Source organism: Corylus avellana, chromosome ca1 (genome assembly GCF_901000735.1).
Source record: "Corylus avellana chromosome ca1, CavTom2PMs-1.0".
Lineage (NCBI taxonomy): Eukaryota > Viridiplantae > Streptophyta > Magnoliopsida > Fagales > Betulaceae > Corylus > Corylus avellana.
The window spans coordinates 23,398,533-23,404,995 of NC_081541.1; the positions used below are offsets into that span (position 1 = coordinate 23,398,533).

General features: G+C 37.6%; 1 non-coding gene across 1 annotated transcript; it reads right to left on the bottom strand.

The window, feature by feature from the left end:
• Nucleotides 1–4,883: 4,883 nt before the first annotated feature.
• On the bottom strand, nt 4,884–4,990 carry LOC132168307 (small nucleolar RNA R71). Its single transcript, XR_009438823.1, has one exon. It is a non-coding gene; the product is annotated as a small nucleolar RNA R71 (small nucleolar RNA).
• Nucleotides 4,991–6,463: the final 1,473 nt, after the last annotated feature.

Consider the following 6,463-nt stretch of genomic DNA (forward strand, 5'->3'; position numbering starts at 1 on the left):
AATTGAACTTGAACAGAACTGGACTCAAACCTTCTAGCAAAAGCATCTTCACCATCTTATAGGAGGAGTAGGACCAAAAGCCACTCAAGCCTTTTTGACCGAGTGGAAAATCATGATTGGCTTAACTGTCGCATCCTTTTCAGCTCTAGAGAGTTTCTTGCCCGTTGAGGAAGACATATCTGCAGCAAAAAAAAAAAAAAAAAAATTCTATGTTACTTCAAGGAACACTTTTTCTCCCAACTAAAATCACATGACAAAATTTGAGGATACTATTACTCAAAGACATTGATAAGCGCTAAAATATTCATATTTTCAACCCTTATCTTCCATGTTTTAATCCTTTGGTTGTAGTTAATTAGGCCATTTTAATTCCTTTTTGTGTTTTTGATGTTTTTACAGGCTTTTGGAAGAAAGTGAAGTAAAACTGGGTGATTTAGGCTCAAAAAAAGAAGATGGAAAAATTGGAGCTCCTTGGTACTGCAATCAATCGCAGGGTACCTGCGATCGAACGCAATACCAGAGAAGATGCTGCAGGAGCCAGGCTAGGAGCGATCGAGTGTAGGTAAAAGAAGGATCGATCGCAGACTTGCGATCGAGCGCACACGAGCTGCGATCGAGCGCACCCGTGCGCAGGAGGCATTCCAAGTGGCAGCTATAATGTCCCTATTTCCATATTAGGGTTTTTCAAACTCCAAATTGTAATAGGATTGAAACCCTACGAAAACCCTAGGGTTTACTACTTTTCCAAGGACTTCTAAAGCCTATAAATAGACTCCTAAGCCTTTAGAATATGGAGGCTTGGAGAAAGGAGAAGAATAGGAGCTCTCAAGTCAAGTCTCGGGTTTATTCTTTCTTTTCTTTTCTTTTATTTTATGATGATGTGGAACATCAACTCTATGTGTAGCTAAGTTATTTAGTAGGGCTAGATTGAAGCCCTAGTTATGTTAAATTAATATTTCAATATTGGCGCCTTGTGATGATCATGTTGTGCTATTTAACTTGATTAATACCTGCTTGCATGGATTCCTCATATGTGTATGCCTGATCAACATGTGCATGTGGTATGGACTTGTTAGTTAGATCAATTTGGATGATCGAGTCTTGAGTTTAACTTAAGTAACAAAAGAATCCACACCGCGATTCTTGGGTTAATCAACATAGGGAACTAGGAGTATACACCCATGCCCTAGGCCCTGTGTGTTTGTCGATTTCCATAGAACATATGCTTTTCTAAAGAACAACTTAGTATATACCATGCTAAATCCTTTATGAAAGAGAAGAGTTAGAGTATACACCCATACCTAACTCGTTGTTTAGGGAAATCTATAGCTTAAGGAGTATACACCCATGCCCTTAGGTTGGCAAACATTAAATATGCATAACTTGATCAAAGCATTGGCATATTGAAATACTAGTTTAATATAATTAGTGGTGGATATCAAAGTCCTACCATTTGCCATCATCACATCAACAATCAACTTTTATTTTGCTTTCGCTTAAGGAATCTAGTTTTAAACATAAATACACTAATCCTCGTGGGAATGATCCTGTACATGCACCTTATACTACCATGTTGACCTTGTGCACTTGCAGGTAAAACGTACAATTATTTACCTATTAATTTAGGTAGATTTTTGCACAACAGACATTAGATATGTAGAAGAATATTTGAAGCACGATTTCTTCTCAAAACAGAAGGACCTAACCATGTCTTAAAAAATCTAGACAGTTTAATCTCAAAAAGATTTAACCAAAGAAGTCCTAAATTTTCATGTTCCAAGTCTTAAACAAGAAATTTTCATATTCAACACAAACTAACCAAAGGAAACAGGTAGAGAACGAAACAGATGGAGAGAACAAAACATTCAAGAGTCTATTTCCATAACATGAGAACTCAAAACCTCATATTAATGTCTGATAATCAAGCTCTTAACGAAACCAAATAATCAATCATGCGAAATCAATCCACAATTAGAGATGAGAAAACAACCTGCATGAGAAGCCAAGAATTTTACGAAAACAACCATGAGAAATCAAACCACAATCAATCTCACGAAAACAAGTAGAAGTGAGATGCATACCTTACAAAGTTGCAGTAGCTGGAGGGACTAGGCCGAAATGAGAAATGGAGTGCAAACTTTGAAAAGGAAAATGAAAAGATTTCGAAATAGTGAAGCAAACTGAATGAGGAGACAACATGAAGAAAAGTAGATCCAGTTTCCGTCCTAACGGGGGTACAATCCATTAAGACGGCAAGACAGAAATCGACCAGACGGTTGAATTCCTGTCTTAACGCAATACCTTTCCTATTATGACAAAAAGAACACCATTTCACGTCATGATGGGTGTTGTGCAAAATAACCACCAAAATAATAGGCGAATAAATGTATGTTTCACGCACAAGTGCACAAGATCAAAACCATGGTATAGAGAGCAAGTACAAGATCATTCCCACGAGGATTGATATAAATTATGCTTAAAAAGAATTCCCTAAATAAATATATGAATGAAACAAGATAAAATATTGAATTGAAATAATAAGAATGAAAGGTAGGGTTTCGATATCCACCGTTAATCATACTCGAATATGACAAACAACGTGCACAATGCTACAATCATATCAAGATACTCAATGTTTGCCAACCTAAGGGCATGATATCTACTCCTTGGGCTATTCATCTCCCTAAGCAACAAATTAGGCATGGTATCTACACTAATTATTTTCTTTTTCAAAGGTTTTAGCATGGTATCTACTAAGTTGTTTGATAAGTGCTAAAATATTCATATTTTAACCCCTTAATTTATATTTGTTAATCTTTTAGTTTTGTTAGTTTGTGCAATTTTACTTCATTTTTGTGTTTTATGTCTTTTTATAGGTTGTTGACGAAAGGGAAGCAGTCTGGAAAATTCAAGGTTAAAGGGCAATTTTGGGAAATTCTCGAAGTGAGGAAGTTCAGACTCGAGCCATGCAGCTGGTACACTTGAGCATACATTGCCTAGGCTTGAGCGCATATGCGCTCAAGTGCCTAACACCAGAGATCGATCGCAGGAGTGTGATCGAGCGCACTTGGGGCGCTGGAGAAAATTCAGACACGCGGCAAGACTCATTTTCCTTCCTAAACTTGGTTTTCCAAGTCCTAGTTGTACTAGAACTTTAAACCTATGAGTTTACTAGGATTTCTAGGGTTTCTAGGTCTTTCCTAAGCCTATAGATAAACCTCTAACCTCACAAATTCTACACACAATTTCAAGGAGAAGAATTGGAGGCTCTTCAGGGAAGCATTTTTCGGGTTTATTCTTTTCCTTTTATTTTATTATGAAGATGTTTAGCATCAAACTCATGTGTAACTAAATACTTGAGTAGGGCAAGATTGAAGCCCTAGTTATGTCTCTTTAATACATCAATATTGGCGCTTTTGTGATAATCCTATTGTGATGCTTAACTTGATTAATTCGTGTTTTCTCGAATTCCTCATATGAATGTGTTTGGCCAACATATGCATGTGGTATGGATTAGTTATTTAAGTGAATTTGGATGATCGAGTCCTGGGCTTAATAGAGTGACAAAAGAATCTCCTCACAGGTTCTTGGGTTCATCAACATGGAAACCCGGGAGTAGACACCCGTGCCATAGGTTCCATGTGTTTGTTGATTTCCACAGATTTATGCTTTCTTAAATAACAACTTAGTAGAAACCCATACTAAATCCTTTAAGGAATAAAAGAATTAGAGTAGACACTCATGCCTAATTCGTTGCTTAGGGAGATCAATAGCTTAAGGAGTAGACACCCATACACTTAGGTTGACAAACTTTAAGTATTCATAATATAATTAGAGCATTGGCATATTGTTATATTATTTGAGCATGATTAGTGGTGGATATCAAAGCCCTACCTTTATCTTTATTAATTCAAAAATCAATCTTTGTCTTGTTTTAATTATGAAATTAATTTTAAGCATAATTTATGACAATCCTAATGGGAATGATCTCGTACTTGCACCCTATACTACTGTTTTGATTTTGTACACTTGCGAGTTAAAACATACATTTATTCGCCTATTAATTTATGTGGATATTTGCACAACAAGTTTTTGGCGCCATTGCCGGGGATTGCGTTAAATTCTGTTTAAAATTATTTTCCTTTTGTTTTGTTATTTTAATTTTTAATTTTTAATTTTAATTCAAGTTCCGTTTTAAATTTTATCAAAATCTAAAATTTTTATTTTTTCTATTTTTGGTTCTGTTTCAGTTCTTCGGCATCCTGCATTCTGTTCCTGTGATCAAGCGCACTTCCAGAGAGCATCCAGAAGCGGCTAGAACTGTAGAAACTGACGTTCTTGTTATGCAAGGTCGTCAATCTTAGGACTCAACCATCATTCCACTCGATCCATAAATTGAGTGGACCATTCGACAATGGCCTAGAGACAACACTTACACCGAAGAAGAAGAATTCAAGGAGGAAGAAGAAGAACTCAAGGTTGAGGAACCAATGGCGGAACAACTCATGAACCAACCACCGAGTGAGGCGACCTATGAAGCATGCTTTCATTCCACAAAACCTTGACCAGCCATCATGCATTGCCTACCAACCAAAAGTACAGGGCACCTTCAATTTGTCCCCTCACATACTCAACACTTTGACTCACTTCAGAGGCACACCTAATGAGGAGCACACTTGCACCTTAGGGGGTTCTTTGATCTCTGCAAGACTCACAACATCCGGGGCTTAACTCCAGAGGGAATCAGGTTAATCCTCTTCCCTTTTTCTTTAAAAGATAATGCAAAGTTGTGGTATAATTCCTTGCCTGCATATTCCATTCATACTTAGGAAGAGTTAGCCACAAAAATCCTCAAGAAGTTTTTCCCAGCTCAAAAGACAAGGCAACTTAGAAAGGAAATTCAAACATTTCAACAAAGAGATGGAGACCTTTTCTTTGAAGCATGGGGGCACTTCATTGAGCTGCTTCTCAAGTGTCAACATCACAACCTATCTCAAGATGATCAGGTACAAGCTTTTTATGAAGGTTTGAATGACACTAACAAAGGTATCGTTGATTCAGCTTGTGGAGGTGTGCTTATGGAAAAGTGCAGTGAGGAAGCCATGGAGCTCTTTGAGACATTGAATGAACACTCCCAAAAATTCTCCTCCAGAGGGAGGCAAGGAGTAAAGAGTAAGGGCATGTATGAAGTGAACATAAATGGTGGAGTTCACAATTAGATGGCTGCCATGGAGAGAAAGCTAGATATGATTGTCAAAGCCATGAATGCTCAGAACGTCTCTCTTGTTCAGCAAGTCGCACAACTCCAGGTATATGCCATATGTTCCCATTCTGATCACACTATTGAGACTTGTCCTTTGTATTCATTTACAGATTAGGAGCAAGCGAACTATGTGGGACAGAACAATTATCCTCCCAAGAACAATCCATAGTCCAACACCTAAAATCCAGGGTGGCACAACCACTCCAACTTCTCACGGAGTAACAATTTGAATGTTTTGAACCCTTAAGGGCAGTAGAGAAACTCGCAACAAGCAGTCCAACCAGTTCAAGAATCAAAAAAGAAGGACCTGAAAAGTATTGTGCTACAACTGGTGACTTCGCAACAAGAATTTATGACTAAGCAAAGACAATTTGCGACTTCGCAACACAAAACCAATGCAAGGACCAATCAAGCTATTCAAAGATTGGAAGCACAAATGGGGCAAATGGCTATGGAGCTTAGTGGAAGAAAGAAGGGTGAATTTTCAACCCAAACAATACCCAATTCAAGAGGTCACCAACAACTGAATGCAGTCACAACCCTCAGAAATGGTAAGATCATAGGAGCTAATAAGCTAGCACAAGCATCTCCAGACGAAGCCTTAACATCCAAGGTAAGTGAAATGAAGAAGTTGAATGCACCACCTATCCCTCAGAGGTTAGTAAAACCAAAGAAAGAAAAGCAGTTGCTTGATATTTTTGAAACTTTGAGAAAATTAAAAATTAATATTCTTTTATTAGATACAATTCAACAAATTCCTGCATATGCCGAATTTTTAAAGGATTGTTGCACTCATAAAAGGAAGTTTCAAGAGCGTGAAACAATGGCTTTAATTGAAGAGGTAGGTGCGGTGTTGTTAAGGAAAGCTAAAAGATCCAGGTAGTTTTACCATTTCTTGAAGGATAGGAGACCATCTTTTTCAAAAGGCACTACTGGGTCTAGGAGTAAGGGTCAATCTGTTGCCATTCACTGTGTATGAGACATTGGGTTTGGGGGAGCTTCAACCAACTTCAATTACCTTACAATTGGGAGATAGGATCATCAAAAAACCAAGAGGTATACAAGAGGATGTCCTGGTACAAGTAGGTCAATTTATTTTACCTATTGATTTCATTGTATTAGATATGGAAGAATCTCCTATTCCATTGCCTTTGCCTATCATCTTAGGAAGACCCTTTATGAGAACTACTGATACAAAAA